The 20,877-nt window shown below is 44.5% G+C and overlaps 1 long non-coding RNA gene across 1 annotated transcript; it reads right to left on the minus strand.

Moving 5' to 3' along the window:
* Positions 1-3,667: 3,667 nt before the first annotated feature.
* On the minus strand, positions 3,668-9,179 carry LOC311430365. The gene is made up of 3 exons (XR_014688738.1): positions 9,083-9,179; positions 6,286-6,383; positions 3,668-4,246 (listed from the first exon to the last, which is right to left on the minus strand). It is a non-coding gene; the product is annotated as an uncharacterized lncRNA (long non-coding RNA).
* Between the last annotated feature and the right edge of the window lie 11,698 nt (positions 9,180-20,877).

Genomic DNA, 20,877 nt, shown 5'->3' on the forward strand with positions numbered 1-20,877 from the left:
TGTCATCCCGGTCCGTGCTTTCCTTTCTTCCAGACATTTTCTCACTGAAGTGCAAGTGTCCTTCTTGCATGAGGACTGATTGTGTGAGCTTGATCAAGTTACTAGTTTACCTATAAATGAAACTGGATAATCAAGAGGAGTAAAAACATCAGCAATCATTTTGGACCATAGGCATATAGGTATCTGGGGATCCATTCTGGGTATTTGGGCTGTTTTCTCTGTAGTTACACTCGTCAACAGACACACTCTCAAATAACTTCTTTCTGAAGGAGATCTCCGAGGCTACTTAAAAGACAGCTGGAACCGTAAGATACGAGTGTTGTAATGCTTAACATTCATGCGTTCAGTGTCCTACAACAGGTTTCATAGCAATCTACCTTCCTGATGAGACAAAACCCATTGAAAGCTGGCTCCTGTCCAGGGGTTTCCATAGAGCAGCCTGCTCCCGATCTCTAACAACAGGTTGTTGGAAAGCTGTTTCCCCTCTTCAGGACCAGAGCTTTTGTCCTCTGAAAGTGCAAAGCTGAGCCATTTACCCTGGAGATAGACCTGGCACCCATATCTTTCAAAAGCTGTATTAGATCTCTCACCTCAGGGGGTGTTTTTTATTTGTCTTCTCATAACAGCAGGAATACTGCTGCCTCCTTCTTGCACTGTAGACCTCTGCTTTTTTCTTTTTTTTTTTACCTGGAGCTATAGAAGTTTGAGTCCATCCTTTTATTTTGAAAACGCACGCATTTTAGGGTAGATGAAAAGTTTGGATTCCAGACTTGTAGAGAAATGTGGTGGGCAGGGATTCTTGATACAACTCCAGGACCATCTGGCCAACCAGCAGTAAATAATTACCTTTGCTGACTTGTCTTGTCTTGTCTGAGATAATATCATTTCAAGGCTTCAGCACTGCTTATGTTTCCACTCTTTCATCCCATCACTGTCTTCTTTTTTGTGATCTTCATCAGTTGTTCTGACTCCGCGTGGCTCTCGGCACCCACCCTTTCTCCTGCCCGTGTTACCGTAAGCTATCTCTGCGTTCCTCCCCAGCACACTCCCCGTTATGTCACCCCGTGTGCTAGTTTTCTCCTACAGCTTTAGCCCATTTATCATGCTCATACAGTATGAGGCCTCTTCAGAGGAAGTCTGGGCACGAAGCAGTGCATGGTTTGGTGGGTTTGATCCATGATCTCCACAAACAGACCCCTGATCAGTTTCTCTTTACACAGAGAACAAGAGGTTTCTCTTTACACAGCTATGACACCTCAGTGCTCTGTCAACCTGTTCCCTCTAAAGTATTTATCAATAACACCACTATTGTTAATGTCACTACTTTGCTTATTGGTGCCCAAAGACAGACACAAAAGGTCAGTGAATTTCCCATGAAAGTATCACTTTCTATTAACGATATAATTCATAAGATACCATAACATTGATTGTGTGTGCATTTCATTTGCAGTTCTGTGCTCCTGGGTGACTTTCCATCATTTTTTTCCTGGAAAAAATTACTGTGCTTCTGTGCTGACGTGTTTCTGTGTCACTGGTCTGTGTCCCTCCCAGACAATCTTGTTCAATCTTGGACAAGAACATGGAATTTTCCAGTTCTGCCTCAACAAGATTTGTACAGAGTGGGAGGGTTTGGTTGGTGAAACACAGGCAGACAGTAGCCAAAGAGGAAGGGCTAGTGTACACCACTGCCCTTAAAGATTTCTTTGAATTTCTTGTGTCCTGTCCTTCTTTCCCAGTATTTTACAAATAAACCAAAAGTCCTGAAGTGAAATCTGTTCCTTGTCTTGTTCCTCTGTCACCACTGAAGTCTAATTCCTTCTTCTTTATCCGCTGCTATTGTATGGTCAAATTTTATGGTATGAAGTGCAAAGACCTGAACCTAAACTGGATTTGTCCTCCACTCTTTCCACGGGTGTATTCCTTCAGTAGATCCCTGTGCTAGGAAAGGCTTTTTGCTCCCACCCCATCTCACCGTTCTGCAAGCATTTTACAGCCCTTCCCCTGCTCCAGCCCCGTGTCTCTGAGACACAACCTCCTGCATGGGATTTGTGTTTCCCAGCCTGATAGCCAGTTCCCTCCAAACCAGTTTTCACAACGCCATGCTCAGCATTGTCTCAGATGGAGGTGGCAGAAGAACTCTTACGGAAATGACACCTGAGCTTTGGACGGATTTTTACCTGAAGTTATGGCATCTGTGCAGACAGCTGATAGTAAAGCTTCAGGGTTGCTTCTCTGTGTGCGTATTACAGGAGCAGTTGGAGCGATGCTCGTATCAGTATGATGCTGCGGACCTCGTATCAGCAAGCTGGAGTTTAATGTATTTGGAGGCAAAGATTTTTCCTTTTGTTTCGCTGGTGCTTGCTAAGCAATTGTCATACACAAAAATGAAAACACGTTGTAAAGTGCAAGCAGCTCTTTGGATGCAGCATGTTTGAAATGCCTCTAGGCAGCTTCATTTCTGCAGGCTCAAATGCAAAATGTTGCCATGGGAACAAAACCTTCTCTCCACCCGATCAGCTGAACCAAGAGGATATTTTCTTTTAAATTAAAAATTGTCTATATCTGCACTTCACCTAATCAGTCAACATGAAACAGAGAATAGTCATTTTCACAGCCAAACAGTGAAAAAACATGACTTGTTCACTGCCAGAAGGAGATAAAAAAAAAAAAAAGAGAGAGAGAGAGAGAGGAGGGGAGGGGAGGGGAGGAAGGTCTTTTTAGGGAAAGGAGATTGCCATCTTATTGTAGAACACGAACAGACAATAACACAAACTGACACATCAATCCCATTTGGCAATGAAATCAAGGAAACAAATGGGTGTGAAGCTGCTCAAAACGTGAATTGTACAAATCTAAGTCTTAACTTGGGAGAGAAAGCATTTGCTTGAAGAGGTGCTCAAAGAATTTGGAAGAGGAAGAGTTGTAACAGGATGAGATTTAACGTGGTTCTCTGGTTGCCTCCTTTACCCCGTGTCTGTACTGAGACTCTTTTTACATGTTCATGAGCTTTTCCCTGAGCTGGCACCACGTACCCTGAGCCAGCAGCTCTGCTTCCCATCACACTGCAAGGTGGCTGCTCTTACACAGGCTCCAACCTGTGCCATGGGAGACAAGGTCACTGCTGGCTTCCCCCAGGGAGCGGGGCTGTGTACGGCTGCCCCGCAGGAGCATTGACCAGCCCGAGATCCAGCAGCAGCCCCTAAAAAGGAGGCTGTGGACAGAGATGCTCTGTGAGGCAAGGCTTGCACCCCTTTCTGCCAAGTCCTTCACAGTGCACTCTGTCATTAGTCTCTGTCATTGAGGTTTTAATTCAGTCATTGGGAGTCTGAGACCTCTGACCAGGGCAAATTAAAACTAACATAACTTAGCCTGTGCCTGCCTTGTCTGGAATGGTGCATTAGTCCTCTGGCTCAGCTGAGGTTTAGCAGTCTGTTAAACTACAGTAATCAAATATTTAAGTCCTGCCACGCGTCAGTCTGTAACAGAAAAGACATTTCCAAAAATGAAAAAAAAAATAAAAAATCAGTAATTTTGTGGTATTTTTCAGACTAATTAAAATTCTGTTTATTGATAGAGAATTTTCTACAGTCAAGTAAGGAGAAAGCACTAAATCAAACTTTAATAATAATAATAATAATATCTTTTTAAAATGTTTTAGAATTTGACTAACACATACATGAATGAGAATACAGTAAGTCTTTATTAATGAGTGATGGAACTGTCAATCTTCATTCCTTCTTAGTCATTATAATGAATGAATGCACACCCTTATCAATCTCCGGTTCTGTTCACATGTCACACGCTGTCTCTCTCCTCCAGGAGCTGTCAATTTAAAACTGAGACAGTCCATAGGAGAAAGGAAGTAACAGTGCGTTCATAAGATCCATGATAAAAATAAAATAACACCATATTTATAAATACAAACTAGAATTTGAGTATCACCCTAGTTATTCTCTTTTTATCTAGTATAGAAGAATGATCTGTGCTTTGTGGTTCTTACAGCTGGATAGGAAATTATAGTGACATAAATTATTCAGTTACAGATCAGCCTACATTCAGATCTCATATAAGCATTATTTAACTAAACCTTTTTAAATTAGACAAACCTCATTCACTAGTAGGATTTAAAGCAGGAAACGGTGATGGTCTGTGTTATGGCAACACCTCAGTGTCTCATGCTAGTCAGGGTGCTGTCCCATGTGGTCATCACTCAGAGTCAGGGGGCAGATCCTGGGCTCAGTCCATCCTGCAGAGACATTAAGAAATTCTGTCCTGTGGGAAGTGCAAACCCTAAGAACAGGAGAGATGCAATAGCTTTGCTCATGCATATGACGTAAACAGCCAGAGAAGCACAAGGAGTTTCTTGAGCAGACTTCAGCCCAAAATGTGTGGATATCATGAAGTCTGAGGGGGTGGTCATGAAGAACTTAAGGAGGGCTTGGAGCACTCAAGTGCTCAGCATGCTGAGGACCAACCATGGCTGCTGCCCCACCAGTTTCCCACCTTGGTATGAAGAGATGCCCAGTACTGCAGAGCGTGAGTCATACCACTCTAGCAAGGAGAACGGAGATGTTTCAAAATAAACACAGAAGAAGGTCTTGAGGCCTTTTCTATGCATCACAGTTTTATTAGCTCTGTTTCTCGGTTAGGAGTATGAGAGCGCTTGCTATTGCAGCTATCCAAGCTTAAAAAGTGCAGGTACAATAAAGAAGCTATTTGGTAAAGGACAATTATAGCAGGATAGCTAATTTTCTTTTCAAGGACAAGTATTTCCAGTGTAAGTACTTGGATTGTGCCTAAGCTTGGAGCATTTTGTCAGTTCAGTTCTTTTGCTGAATTTGTTAAGCTGATGTAATTATGTGCAGCACAACTGAAGGAAAAACCGTGTGGGGGAAGGAGGGCTGGGAAGGAAGTGGGAGCACGTTTTTTAAAGTGGTTTTACTACTGAGCTGCTTGTGCCATGGGCATGCAGCCTCAGCTCCTTCTGATGCATACTGGTTATCTGGCAACACCTGCAGAGGTGCCTTGATGACTGTGTTAAACGGTGGAACAGAAAATTGAATTTATTAAGGGGGCTTGCTTTGTCACTTACAATATTTCATCTTACTGCAATATTCTCAGCTCTTGCTATTTGCACTTTTCAAGCTGTGCAAAGCAACCTGAGTGAGCTGTCTGTTCAGTTCTGTCCTTTGCAGGATTTCCTGGGAGCTGTCACTCATAATAAAGAGATACAATTCCAAATATATATTTGTTTGCAGTGCCCTTTCTTTCTTCCTAGAAATCTGGAAGGTACGTGATGCTAATCAAATAACTGTTCCTGCCCCAATAAATGCTTCCATATGTACTTACACCAGGAATCTGATTATGACTGTAAAAATTAGTGGTATTCCTCATTCACAAGATGAAAGAACCGGTTCATTCTTGGTAAGCAGTAGGCTGCCACAATTGCAGTACAACTTTTAACTCGCTGTGAATTTAGCTGTCTCGTGTTCAGGCTCATTATACAGCACTTCATGTTCTCACTTTTCAGACAGCTATTTGGTTGGTTTTGCCGCTCCTACTGATTTGCCTAATGATTTTATGTACAAAAAGCCAAATCCTGCTATTATTTATGAACACATGTTCCCACCTAAGGCAATCCAAAGATTCATAATGCCAAGACACTATGCTGATAGCATTGGCTGAGGCAGATACAAAGCTTCTCATGTTAAGAGTGGATTTAGGATCTTGTTAGTTCCTAGAGCATCTGAAGTCGAAATGTAATTGCTTTATTTTAGACAGAAACTTCAGAGATTGTGCCTTTCCTCTGCCTGAAGAAGAGGGATATATGATAGCATATTCTTCCTGACTTCCGTACCAAAGGACATGGCAACTTCTAACAACTCCAGAACAGATGCCATGTGCATTCCTTAGTCATCATAAAGCAAATCATCTATCCAAAAAACATATGCTTGTGTGCACTCACCTATGAACTCCAGAGCAAATGGCCATCAGCAAGCAGTAGGGGAAGCAGAGCAGTCCCATGACTGCTATCCAGACTGACTTAGCTAATGAAGTGAGCATAAACAGCAAACATCCATCACCATAAATTATCCTCAAACTCCCCTTTCACATGCAGTCATCTCCTTGCATCTAATGCTTCTCAGACAACCTGTGACATCTGCGCCCTGAATCCTGCAAATGACTAGACTGAGTAGGAAATGTGCTCTGTAAACATGTTGTTCATTATAGCTATTTTACCTACTGCCAGATGGATTGATTTGAAATGGTTTATTGCTTACTCACCCTTTTGCATACTTGAATTAGATGAGTTAGCCAACTGCCTAACAGTCAGGAATTGAGTGCTTCAGTCCAGCAGAGATTTTGAATCTGCCCTTGCTTTTCTTCCTCCACAGACAGTGTAAGATGAAAGAGATCAGCTTTGTGAAATAAGCACCACATTTAAAATACAACTGGGAGAAACAGATATTAAAAGGTTGTAGCTAAATAACTGGTTATGGTGTTGTTATTTTGATATACTTTTAAAAACAGATAGGTAGACAGATCTAGATATGTATGATAAATTATATAAAAGGATAACTTCCCCCAAACAGAAGACAAAGGAATAATAACAAAGATACACATTCAATATCACTATTTCAATATCATCACCCAGTCCTGAGATGAGAATTATTACAGTGATAGCATTAGTACCAGTACCCAGCATTTGTTATTAAAGCAAATACAGACCAACGAAGCCACATAAGCCAGGATTTTAAGGCACTTGGGTAGTCTCAAGGACTAAAAACCTACTGAAAGAAACAAAATATTCTAGGCAGGTGGAACAGATCAGAATTAATGGAAATACTTTATCCAGTGGCTAAGAAAACAAGCTCAGCCAGAATTTATGCTTTTCTCCAGCACCTTCTTCTCCAGCAACATGGCAGGTAGCTAACCCTGCTGTTTGCAAGTTTATTGAAATGTAATTTAGTTGAACTCTGCATATCAGCCGCACTGGCAATAATTTCAGTAATTGCCATTCTGATTCTAGCCTGTAGACTTTCTAAAAGATAAAAAAGATGTTTGCACTGGGCCTTGCTTACTCTATAGATAAAGTAGATCTCCCCCAACTGCTGTAAAAATAAGCCCAAGGCCATGTCAGGTATGCTGCTCTGCACACTCTAACAAGGAATATTTTGCATCTCTTAACTGACACTGACATTTGAGAGTGCCTGCCCTCTGAAAAGCTGTCTGGGCTGCACATCATTTATCAAGCTCAGTTTTGACTTTGATTTTGCATTCTGCCTCTGCTTACAGATTTCTAAATTTTATTTAAATGATAAGACACTGGTTCTGACTCAGGAAAGCATTTAATAATATACTCGAGTCCCTTAAGCACTTGCTTAAAGTACTTACAGTTTAGTATGCACTGAAACAATTTCCTGAGCTTATATTATACAGCACTAGACTTTCCTGAAATTACTTTATGTCTTCCTCAATGTTGCTTTCTACTGCCTCTGTAGAAGACACGCTGTTTTAGAAATATTCTTGCACTGCCTTCCTTCACAATCCACTACCATTACCTTCACTACGTGGAGGATATTCTGAGGAACAGATCCTCTCTTGGTAATGGTGATAAAGGATACAGAGCTGAACAGGTGTGTACGTCTGCACAAAACTCTAAGCATGGGATAACTTGGTGTATACAAAGCATCGTGCTCCACCTCGAAGTTGTAACAACAGCCTACTTTTGTTAGCAGCAGGGACTTGTGAACATAGCAAGTCAGGCTGAATCGAGAAGTATTTCTCTGCTTTTCCCAGTTTGTGTGTCTTATGGAGGGTATTCACACAACAGATGCTCAGAGTCTAGCTCAGCTGCTGGGAAGTTGTTTACCTCTACCTTGCCTAGAGGGAAGCTCTTTAAATGGCAAATTAGGTAAATTTACTTAAAATAGGTAGTGTGAATATCCCCTCCACTCAGCTGCCCACCTCAAGCCAATATTTGGAGACATTTCCTTTCCTGCAGAACAGAGGAGAAAATACTTTAAACAATAGCAGTAATGAGAGTATAAAATACAAATCTGACAAAGAAAACATAATATTTTCCAGAGCTATTTGGATATCAAATTGGGCCCCTTAATTACCAAGTACAAATAAAGCTGTCAGGCATTTACTGACAGGTTTTTTAAGTGATCTTTAGCACACAGCATGGAAAAAAAATATAACTTCAGCATGCAGTGTCAGATCAAACAGTTTGTCTGCTGTAGATTAGAGGGAAAAATATATTAAATCTCAGGATGACATCTGGTATTTCAATACAAAAATGGAATCTCTCAGACTTAAAAAGGCTTTCACCAAGATAATTTCCATTTAAAGCTGAGCAATGTAAACTGTGACCAGCTTGAAGACTGCAAGAACTAGTGCACTCAAAGCTAAGACACTGGAAAGATGACTTTTATTAATTGGCATTTTCCTATCTTGTAGCTCAACCCCAAATGTCATGAGTGGCATTTGGGCTGTGCAGAGCAATACAGAAAGCCACGAATGGCTGCGTTGAATTAGCCAAGGAAGGCAAGTACTATAACGTTTCCTCCTTCATAAAACCCATCATACAAAAATCACTTCACATCACAGCAGATGTTTGTATATATTTTGGCTGCTGAATGGCAAATCAAATGCTCGAACTGCAAGTTCAATACATAATGTATCCTGACATAGGATTTTTTGTTTGCTTGTTTTTTAGCAATTACTATACCCAAAGATTTATTTTTTTTGAACAAATTGAAATAAATCTTGTGTGGCAGCACATATTAAACTGATTTGGCTCTTGTAGGCTGGAAGGAGAAGGGAAGGGAAAGGACACATGCTTACTGCAGTGGCATTCAGTCAAGCTGTACTTTCTAAATAGGAAAAATAGGTGGGATCTTTGACAGCATGGTAATGGTAAGGCAACCTTTCAGTTCATGATTTGGTTTATTATTTTCCATAGGTCAGCTGTTAAATGTAGGTGAACACAAACACTGTTGCCGAAGTGCTGTAGAGAAGCACAGGGAGTAATTAATTTAATTATTTCTCCTTCACCCAGCTGCTACTGTGTACAAACCTTGCAGGGGCTAGGCATCCCTGGCACCTTCACACCTTGCTTTCTGCTTGGCAGCATACTTTTCTCTGTGGAACCATGAGCAGCAGCCATGGTATCTTCAAAGCAAAAACAAACAAACAAACTGGAATTTTGACAAACAGCTTTAAAGCACTGTGTTCGCAGAGCCCCCCAAATGCTAAACGGTTGGTGCAACCCCTCCATCATTTTGGGGATGGCTGGGCACAGGGAGGCCTACAGAAGCAGTGCTCACGCTCCCCAGCAGAGCGCTCCGGGTGTCTGGAGCCTGCAGGGTAATTTTTCGCTAAATATACAAACAAGGCGTAATTTTAGCATTCGCTGCTTCCTACGCTCTGGCTTTGCTACAGCCGTGCAACACAGAAAAAAAATAGACCCGCAATCCCCTGAAGTTTTCGCTGATGCCAGTTAGAAGTAAACCTACTAAAAAGATTACCACAAAAAAAAAAAAAATGCAAAAGGAGAAAAAAACTCTTTTCAAATGAAACGTGAAATACAGAAAATATCACAGGAAACAGAACCTAATGAGAATCCTGGCTTTGATCTTTTGTTATTCCATTTTAATTCTAATTTCCTGTTTGATTTTAAATGGATGGTGATCAGAGCGATCGCAGTCCTCCCTGGTGATCAGGGAACATGGTGCCTGCATAGCTCTTGTGTTGGTAGAAATAGAGAGAAGAGGGAACACTCAGTGACTAACAGCAGAGCAGGAGTTCCCACTGTTCCTTAGGAGCCCGCTGCCTGCAGGGTGTGTACAAAACCCCACGTCAGTACGCAGATCTGGGGCCTGAAGCAAAGCCAGCTCAGTCAGGCAACTCCCGGCCCTGCAGGTCAGCCCCCTGCTCAGAGGGACAGGGTGCAAGCCTGGGGCTGGCAATGCCTTTACCTGTGGGTGCTGCCTGAAGGTAGGAGCACTCTTGTAGGTCGCGCTGCTCTCTCCATACCTGATGGAGCTCTTAAGTCAGCAGGGACTAAGTGTTGCTGATGGGGCTAAGCTTAGACCAAGGCCAAGCACAGCACCGACAGCTGAAGCACATCAGGCACCCAGCCATCACCTGGAAAGGCAAGCCCTGCTGATATGAGCATGGGGCAGCCTCTGCTCAGAATCACAGAACCACGGAATTGTCCAGGTTGGAAGAGACCTCAAGATCATCGAGTCCAACCTCTGTCTTAACACTAACCAGTCCTCCACTAAACCATATCGCTAAGCTCTACATCTAAGTGTCTTTTAAAGACCTCCAGGGATGGTGACTCCACCACTTCCCTGGGCAGCCCATTCCAATGCCTCACAACCCTCTCAGTAAAGAAGTTCTTCCTAATATCCAACCTAAAACACCCCTGGCACAACTTTAGCCCGTTCCCCCTCGTCCTGTCACCAGGCACGTGGGAGAACAGGCCAACCCCCACCTCGCTACAGCCTCCTTTAATGTACTTATGAAGAGCAACAATGTTGCTCTTGGGCCTTTCTTGAGCCACCCCTTCCATGCTGCCTGTCCCTTCTGAAGAGCCTACAGCCAGACATTGCAGCACTCCAGCCAGGAGAGTGGTCCCACCACGTCTCTGTGATGGCAACCAAGTCATAGCCTGCCTGCCACACGATGGCTTCCAGCTCCTCCTGTTTGTTACCCATGCTGCATGCATTAATGTAGATGCACTTCAGCTGGGCCATTGCCTTCTCTCCCAGCCTTGCCATTGTTCCCCCTGGCACAGCTCTAACAAGCCTTGTTTCAGCCCCGTCCCCCTTCTCACCTAGTTTAAAGCCCTCTCAATGAGCCCCACCAGCTCCTGGCCTAGGATCCATTTTCCCCTTAGAGATGGGGACCCATCTGCGGCCATCAGGCCGGGTGCCAAGTAAAGCGCTCCATGGTCAAGAAAAACAAAATTTCTGCGTTGGCACCAGCCACGTGTTAATCAGGTGGGCTTTCTGAGTCCTCTCTGTACCCCTCCCTGCCACCGGAGGGATGGACGAAAACACCACCTGTACTCCCACTCCATCCACTAACCGTCCCAGTCCCCTGAAGTCCTGTTTGATGGTCTTCAGGCTTCTCTCTTCAGTGTCATCACTGCCAGCCTGGACTATCAAAAGAGGGTAATAGTCAGAAGGGCGAACCAGGTTGGGAAGCTTTCTGGCAACGTCCCTGACCCTGGCTCCAGGGAGGCAGCAGACTTCCCTACGGGTAGGGTCAGGCCGACAAATAGAGCCCTCTGTTCCCCTGAGAAGGGAGTTGCCCACAGCAATCACCCTTCTTTCTGTCCTGGTGGAGGCAGTCCTGAGGTGTGGAGTCAACTTCCTCACCCTAGGCATCCTCCTGGGTAGACTTTCTACCTCTTCCTCACCCACCGGTCTCTCAATCTCCAGGGCCTCAAACCTGTTGTGTAAGGGCACCTGGGAAGGCGGGGCTGGAAGGGGAGGGCATCGCCTGGGATGTCGAGCAGGGACCTGTTTCTATTCCTCCTCAACTCCCAGGTCCCCTCCCTCTGCCTGACAGCAGCAGGGCAGGGGGTCCACCCCCATTTGGGGTGTCTCACCCTGGTACCTGTCCTTCAGGCCCTGCAGGGAGTAGCTCCACCAGTCTATCTCCCGCTCACACTCCCTGATATCCCTCAACCTCTCCACCTCCTCCTTGAGTTCTGCCACGAGGCGAACCAGGTCGTCCACCTGCTCGCACCTCACGCACTCAGTCTCTCTGCCCCCCGCAGGTGGTAGCAGCAGGCTCAGGCACTCCCTGCGGGTGCCTCTCCTCACTGTCACATTCAGAGGTCTCACAGTCCCTGCTGAGGACTGTGTGCCAGCTGTGAGGCTAAGGCCAATACAGAGGGATGTGAAGAGCAAAACATCTTGGGGAGTACATGGTCCAGATTTGGATGTTAGAAGGGCTAATAATTTACTAAGTGCTAATTATTTACTTTGTATCAGGAAAGAAGTAGGATTATGTATTTACATCAACTACAGAGAAATTGTTCTTTGTCGGTAACTAAGGAGGATGTTTGGGATGAACACTACGAAGTGAACTCCAAGCGTGGTAAAAGAATTAGCAAAGGATCCTTCTTCTTCAGTGGCCTTGATTTTGAAGGCACTGGGGAAACTGAAGGAGACTGGAAAATGATTTTTGTTGTGCTAATATATAAAATAGACAACCATATATACACCCTAAGGCTGACCAGGAGTGTGGAAAAACTTCCCGATGGAGACAACAGGGGGTGACAGCACTCAGAGCACCGACGGTAGGCACAGAGTGTCTTGCTGTGACATACTGAGAATTGCCAGAGAGGTCTTATTTCCTCAATTCAGATTACAGGTTTGTACAGGTAAACACGGAGATGTAACACACCTGGGGGCTTAATTGTGTCCTGTGTGAAACCTGATGGAAAGATAGCACTCTACCACATCTGAAAGCACTTACTTGGTTTAAGAATGGGTTAGTTCAGCAGCTCCCGTGAATGTATTTTCTATTTGGCTCTTCCCGCTGTGTCTCAAGGGTATGTCCCATCGTGTCCTCACTCTCAGGGTTTGCTAACATACAGCTATCATACAGCTGCTTCCCTGCTCCAAAACAAGTGGACAAACTGACAGACTTTGAAGTGTAATTGCACAGGGAGAGAGCCGCAGCCAAAGGGACAGGTTTCTTATGAGCCACCTGGTGGCTCTGTCTGAAATACCCTGTAAGCAGAATACCCATCTCTGAGCAGTCAGAAGTAAACGTGTCCCTCTAGAGAGGGTGCAGGCTGTGCTGCAAAACAGAGACCGGCAAGTGGTGACTCCGGGAGGGGCACAGTGGGTTTTGGTGGAAGAGTAATCCCTGCACAATCCTGCAGCAAAAAAGGGCTAATGTGTCCTTGACTTCTTGCTGCACATGAGGGAATAAATCAAGCATCAGAAGAAAGATGATTTTTTACACTATGTTTGCACGATTGGTATGATAAATAACCCTCATTCTGAAAAAGCTGATGAAAAACTGGGGAGGGTAGAGAACCGCAAAAATGACAAGGGAAAATTGCTTTTCAGTCACAGATGTAGAGTTCCAGCTGTTCAGCTTGTCAACAAGAAAAGTGAGAGGTGACTTGATTACAGCATTCAAGTGCTTTCCCAGGCAGAAAATGCTAGGCAGTCATCACTTCTCTCAGCTTGTGGAGAAAGACAACAACAGGATCCAGTGGCTGGAAGCTGGACACAGGCAAATTAAATTAGAAATTCAGTCCAGTTTTATAACCGTGCAGGCAACTGGTCATTACAACACATCACCAAGGAGAGATGGTTCTGTAGAGCAAGACAGGATGCTCTGCAGGAAGGTATGCTTCAGTCAGACCTGGGACGTTTCATACAGCCCTGAGAAAATAAAGCAAGCGAATCATTTCCAGGGGCAGAGACTGAATGATCACTTTGTTTAAACAAAACAAAACAAAAAAGGCACACAGCCACTGGCAGAGTCTGATGTGGGAAGCAAAGGGTGGCACGAAAGCCCTTGGCTGTGGATAGGGGGAGTTGGCTGTGAGGCAGCACACAGACCCCCAGCCTGTGCAGCGAGGCAGCACGGCAGAGGAGCTGCCTTGAGCAGGAGGGCAGGTGGACGACAGCATGCAGGAAACTGGAGGGAAGCTGGAAAGATGCACGGAGCCACCTCAGAGCAATGGCACACCAGCTCATCTACTGCTCTGAGGGAAGCAAAACAGCTGTAGCTTTCCCCTGCTTTCCTCTCAGAAGTGACTACAAGCACAAATGTGTGTGCTGCCAGCCCCCCGCGGCCTGCTACAGCCATCCTGCAGGAGCGGTGTGTCCTGCTGGGGGACGAGGTGCACCCAGAGGCTGCTCCTGGTGGCCACCAGCCATGGCTGCAGTGCTCTCAGCCACTCCTCCAGCAATCCAGCACAGCGACTGAGAAGCTTTTCAGTGCTCTTCACAGTTTCGCTGAAACATAGGCGCAAAACATTTATGTTCCCCCCAGGCTTCAGCTCTCTTGACCCCCTGTGGCATGTTTTTTGGGGGGAAGTGGAGATGCAGGCAATGTTGGAGGTGAGACTGGATCCCCTGTAGATGAAACGTATAGCTACCAAAAGACAATTACAGGCTCAAGCAGCTCAGGGGATAAGCACACACATTCCCTGTGTACATAAAGGCATGCGTGTTTATTGATCTCTGTTTAGGAGGTCAGTCTCTTCCAGGAGAGTTTGTGCATGTTTTTGTAATTGAGGCACAGGGGAAGGGCAGAAAGGACACAGCAGAAAGGAGGGCAGGATGGTGGCAGAAATTCACTCGCAGCTCCCTGTTAGTACTGGCAAGCTGCCTGAGGAACAATATTGCCTAGATGCTTGTGAAGCGTCATCCTCCCTGAAAGACCTATAGGAATTATAATGTGCAACTGCTAATCTGCAGCAGCTCTTACATGGCTGGCTCTAGGCAGCATATGGTGGGTGATAAAAGTTGTTTGTTTCCTGGATGTATTCCTGTATCAAGATGCTATTTTGATAATTGCAGCGCATGAAGGTAATTATACTGTATGATTACGTGTTGTGACATGAGGGCACGAGTAGCTGTGCATCCTTTTGCTCAGTGTGGAGTTAGACGAGTGGGCAGAAGACCCGTCACAGCAATCAGGCCTGGGCTGGCACGCTGGCACCTACAACTTGTGTCTTCCTATTGCTCAGTACCAACAGCAATTACAATCCCCTTAATAGGAGCTACAAAAACAGGTAAGATCCCGCTTGGCTTTTAGAAGAAACAAAAGCTTACTCAATGTAATCTGACAACTGCTATAGTGCACATTAATTACTGCGCACCGCTCTGCTTTTGTAGGTACACAGTTGCGCTCACAGCTTGGATTTGGAGAATCCGGTCTGTGCTTGGCCACGAGGGAGACGTGGCTGTTTCCACGTTCATTTTCTGGAACCAGCTTGTGTTGGGTGATAGGGGCACCGCCAGCAGTCACGGCCCCACGCCCAAGCCAAAAGCGAGCTTGTGATCTGTGGGACAGCACGGAGCTGAAAAGGGCAGGAATTCATCCAGTGCCAAATTATGTCTTGCTGCTACCAATTAGCAGAAATGACTGAAGAACTAAATTAATCATGGATTCTTTTTTCAGTGTTTGAAGTGGTTCTGACAGCATGCATTTGCCTCTGCTGCTGGTTTTCAAATGTAAACTGTAATGGCCAAACCGCGCTTTAAAACCCAAAGACCAACAGATGGTAAGACATTATTTTGAAGAAAAAATAATCAGAAAATATCCATCAGAAATCATTTGAAGTTCACCATTTGAAGTCCCTCAGAAATCATCTGAAGATCATAAAAGCCAAATTACCATTCCCTGATAGCATTTACAGCAACAGCACAGCAGGCCGGAGAGCCCCAGACTGAAACTGCTCATTTACAGCGATGAAACCAGATCCTGCTGGAGGAGGATGCAAGCTAAACAACAAGAATTATAGGAAAGCCAAATAGTTCTCAATCTGATAGTTTGTTGTTAGTGTTTTTTAAAAAAAATAGTATGAGCACCTTCAGGCTGAGCTCTTTCAGATAGCCTAAGATTGGGTCCTGTCCTGCAGCCAATGGCTTTTATCTCAACCCTGTGTCTGAGCTGGTATCACCTCCCTATGAATCTCCCAGGTCAGGGCTTTAACTCTCATGGCTGAGACTGTCAGCTCAGAAAGCTTTCTCTAAGGCAGCAGAAATAAAGCCAGATATTTGCCTTACTCTTCCTCCTTTAAATGTGTAAAAGCTCTGAGTTTTTCACACCCCAATGTAAGAAATCTAAATCTTGCTTCACTTTTCGTGATTTAATTTCTTGCTATCTAAATACACAAACATCACTTTATCCCTCGATGTATATGCTCCCTCTGGGCAATCTGTAGCTCTGTAGCAGGCTTATTTTAGTGGATGTGGGTTTTTCTCCCTTTTAATAGCTATTCACAGCAAATAGAGAATTTTTGAATGGAGCAAATTGTTTTCTGACTGCCTGGCCAGACTCCAGCTGGAGAGACTTCTGAAGCCACCACGGCTCCCAGATGCCGGGCAGAGCTCTTGGTGTCACCTCACGCTCGTGACATTGGAGATAGCACCACTCCCTTGTTGAATTTTCTATTTTCAGAATTGCTCTTCTGAATAGATTCACGTTGTTAATGGACTTTCTGGGCACAGACATCCAGAAATTAAGTTCTGATATATGCAGAAGGCCAGGAGGGCTGTTGGCATCCAGCACCTTATTCAGACCCGCACTGATGAGGCTCACTTTGAGGTTTGGAGGTGACCTCCCCCAGCAGAGGCAGAGGGGGCTCTGTCTCAGGGTGGCTTTGTGCCAAGTGGCCAAAGCACCCCTCGGCTGGGGCCCAAAGAGACCTGGAGCTCAGGCTGGAGATGTTCAAGGTCAAGTCAAGAGGTGCCACAGAAAAGAAACTTGCTGCTTGTGTCAACCACGGTTGCTTTGTGGACAAGTGACATGTACCTGAGGCTCATCCTCTACCACCCTTGCACTTTACTTTCCACAGAAAAAAGCTAAGCAGCCCCATGAACTCCCAAATACCCAGGGTAAACAAATGCTCTTTTCTTTTTTAACACAGCTGCCTCAAATTAAAACACATTAGTGTTTTCTTGCTTTCTCTGGACACTGTTTTGCTGCAAGGCATGGGGGAAGCGCCACAGAGACAGATATTGCTGAATTTGGTTTTGCCTCATTGAATTTTTATGGATGGTTACCCTCAAAAAACAAACTATTAATAGGCCTGTGTCTGAATGCTCAACCGCATGAGACTTCATCTGTTAAATACAGGCTGTGTTTTGATGGATTGCTGTTCCATCAACTACAAATCCTTCGGGCTATGAAGGAAATAGAACAGCCCCGCAACCACTTTATCTAAAACTAATATTTAAAATATGTATCATAGGTAAAAATGAAGCAGTCCATTAGAGGAACAGAAAATATATATTACCCTGCAGACAAAGAGAAACAAATAGGTACAATATTCTACCAACATAAATCAATGTAAAACAGAAGTCTCTTGATTTACAATTTGCTTAAGTGGTGCTGACGGTACTACAGATCATTTCAATAGATTCTGTATCCACTGTTGTTATTACAGAGATTAGATTACACTAAGTACTTAATGCAGTTGTTTGTGGGTAATTTACATAAAGTAAAAGATAAGCTCCTAAAATTCTAATTTGCTGCATATATTTCTTAATCAGAACAAATTCTAAAACATTTTGGATTTTAGAAACAGTGTGTGAAGTTGCCCCTTAATCATTGCTCCTGATCTAAATACCCACTTAAAAAATTAGCAAGCGCTTCACATAACTCTTATTTTCACTCGTATGAACACAAAAGAAAATTTTCATTGCAGCATCAATGTCTTCTGCCTTACCAGGTTTGTAGTGCAGGATAAACTGATCTAAAACAAGATATATGAGGAGCAACTGGGGGAACTGGGGTTGTTTAGTCTGGAGAAAAGGAGGTTGAGGGGAGACCTCATCACTGTCTACATGTACCTGAAAGGAGGTGGCAGTGAGGGTGTTGGGCTTTTTTCACAGGTGGCAAGTGATAGGTTGCAAGGCAATGGCCTCAGGTTGCACCAAGGGAGGCTTAGAGATCAGGAGGAATTTCTTAATGGAGATGGTGGTCAAGCACTGAAACAGGCTGCCCAGGGGACTGGGGGAGTCAACATCCCTGAAGGTATAGAAGAGATGTGTGGACATGGCACTAAGGGACGCGGGTTAGCAGTGGACCTGTAGTGTTAGGTGGATGGTTGGACTCAATGATCTTAAAGGCCTTTTCCAACTTAGATGAGACTATAAATTTAAGTGATTCATGTTTTCAATTAACACATAAGAAGCTTTGATTTAAATATCAATTTTTAGCTTGTTTTACATAGACTCATAATTTCATGAAGTTTAGCTTCGTTAGAAACTTTGTAATACATATTTACAAATAAATATCTCCTTTATACTAAATCTGGTATTACTTTTTCATAGTAGAAATATATCTATGCACATTTATGTATACACACATTGCTTAGCACACCTGTAGCTGTGCTCTGATTTTTTTTTTTTAGTCTGTTGAAATTTAATAGGAGGAAAATCCTGAACCAAAAGCTCTTAGTAAAACTCATATAGGAAAATATAAATGTAAGTCTTACAGGGCTCTTTAAATATATATATATATATATTTCATATATACATTTAAAAAAAAAACAATGCCTTTTTCTCAAAACATGCTTTGGTATTTGTCACATGTGAACAAAGCCAAGAAGTGTTCCTGAGCATTTACAAAACCCATTATTTTGGGCCATGACATTAAGTGGGTTCAAGCAACTCAAAACCATAGGGGAAGGACATGGCCAGACCTGGCTCTGGTGCCAGCTGTATGGCGTCAGGAAGGACCCCGGGGACCCCAGCCCCTGCACAGGTTGAGCAGGGCCAAACAGCAGAGCCCTTCCCTTCCCCAAGCGCTCGCTGAGGCACGTCTGGACACCTGAGCTGCCATTAGCCTCCCTGCTATTGAAGACATTTTGCCAAACAGGGGTACTGCAGATTCATTAGCTGCTTCCAGCATCAAAGCCCATATCAAGTCCCAGGAGAGCACTGGGCAGTGTTGTTGGTACTCACCTACAGCACAGGACCTCTGTCTGCAAGGCAACCTCCACCTGCTCCAAACCTGCGCAGCCAGGGCGATTTTTGGTCCTTAAGATGAAAATCTAAAGGCCCAGTGAGCAGTGTGCTGCTGATGGATGCTGTTGATGGAGCAACTCTTTAATGGCAAGGCAGTGCTGGTCTGGCCTGTTGTGCTACCAGGGTCGTGGCGAACTCCACAGGCAGAGTCACCGCGGTGGAGGGGCCAGGGGACACGGGAGGCGGGCCGAGACTGTGGGGACGCACAAAGGTACTCGTAAGGACACAGCTTTAAAATAAAAGCAAGTTTCAGCACTGCTGCTCCTGGAGGAAATACTTGTCTTCTTAATGGGACACAGTTTGCATGTCAAAGTTGCCTCTTTTAAAGCCACATTTAGTGTAAGGGGAATGTTCCTGTCATTGCCTCAGTTGCACTTGACTGCAGACACCATCTGCCGCAGCACTCAGCCAGCTTGGCATTTAAAACGTCATTTAAACCAGAAAGCGATTGAGCATCCTCCATCTACTGAGACAGATGTCATCAGCAAAGGTGAACTTCCGCAAGTGAAGGAGGTTGCTGATAAAAGGGCTGAATCACGGGAGTGTTTACAGAGAGCCCTGTGAAAGACCGCTATTGTTCCTTCATACGTTCACTCTGTTTCCTGTACATATTTTCTGCAATCTCCCTTGGGGAAGCAATGTTACAGGCACTACCAGTGACATTCTGCTTCTGAAGTCCCGCACGTATGGTCCCTGTGGGTTAACGCAGGACCAGCAGGTTTCTGTGCTCTCCAGAAACGTGACTGATGGCATTTTCCAGACTGAACGGCCAAATCCTAGGTTTGGTTCAGCTCCACGGGGCAGGAGGAAAAGCTGTCTTCCTGCTGTTCCTTTCTGTTGGAGCATTGCTGCACACAAAGCCGCATCAAACTATAAAAATTGCGCTCCCTCAACATCTCAGTCCCAGATGACAGCAAAGACCTGTACCACCTCTGAGCCTGTCTCTTCAGAAGAGAAGTTGTAGAAAGCTACTGCATTACTGTCTGTTCCCTAAATGCAGGAAAATATTCCCAACTGCACATGCTGGTATGTGTTGAGGTTGCAATCTCAAAAAAGAAAAAACACACAAGAAGAGGAAGAGGCATGAAATAGGTAAAAATGCATTAAAAGAGTAGAGGCTAAAACTATTAAGAGTTAATTGCTCTACCCAGGCACGTGCCTGTAGGACAAATAGAGATGAATGTTGGTAATGAAGGTCTTAAACAACTCTGGGAGAAATTTGGTTCTCGAGGTCAACTAATTTCCCAAGGTGGAAATACTGAACGAGTCCTTCCTATACATGCTGCTCAGTATGGCGCAATCTGCTTTTCAGTTGTGCTCTGTGCTTTTCATATAAATTAAACATTACCCTTTTCAATTACGTTAGGAGCACTCAAAGTGCTGTTTCCCACTGTCAGAAATAGCAGTTTCTACAAAGACCAGGTAGGGCAATAAAAGAAGTTGTCAGGGGGCCGCGGGGCTCCCCTGTGAGGCAAGGCCAGGGTCGCGCTCTGCCGGTGCCACCACAGGGCAGGGCTGGGCCAGGAGCTAAGATGGCGGCACCTCAGTGATGGTGCCTCAGTGATAGCACAGGAAAGAAAGGGAAAACACATTACAGAGAGAGAGGAGAAACAGCAAGAAGCAGCAATGTGAGCAAGGTCAGAAAGCAGGCAAGGAGGTGCTCCAGACACTGGAGGAGATTCTTGCGCAGCCCATGGAGAGCCCACACAGCACGGGGCAAAGCATGAGGAGAAGGTATCGTCAGAGGCAAACTTGCAAAATGACCGTAACCAGGCATTCCCAGATGTTCCTCGGGGCAGGAAACGGTGGAGGAATGAAGAAGTGAGGCTGAGCCTATGAAGCAGGGGCAAGAGGGAAGATGTTGTTTTGATATATACATGTATTTTTTGCCACAGTCCCATATCTCTTTAAATTGCAAATTACTTACTTTTTTGAGAATGGGTTCTGGTATACTTTGCTTCTCAATCTCCTGCAGTATGTACTCTGAAACTTCCACAGAACTTTAAGGTCCTGTCACAGCAGGACAAACATCCCATCCCACACCCTTCTAATGAAACCCAATGGCACAGCAGCAACCAATAAAATCTTTGTGACAGTGTCCAATCTTTGTACTTGCTCGAGTCAGCAA

This window comes from Aythya ferina, assembly GCF_964211825.1.
Source record: "Aythya ferina genome assembly, chromosome: 1".
NCBI classification, from domain to species: Eukaryota; Metazoa; Chordata; class Aves; order Anseriformes; family Anatidae; genus Aythya; species Aythya ferina.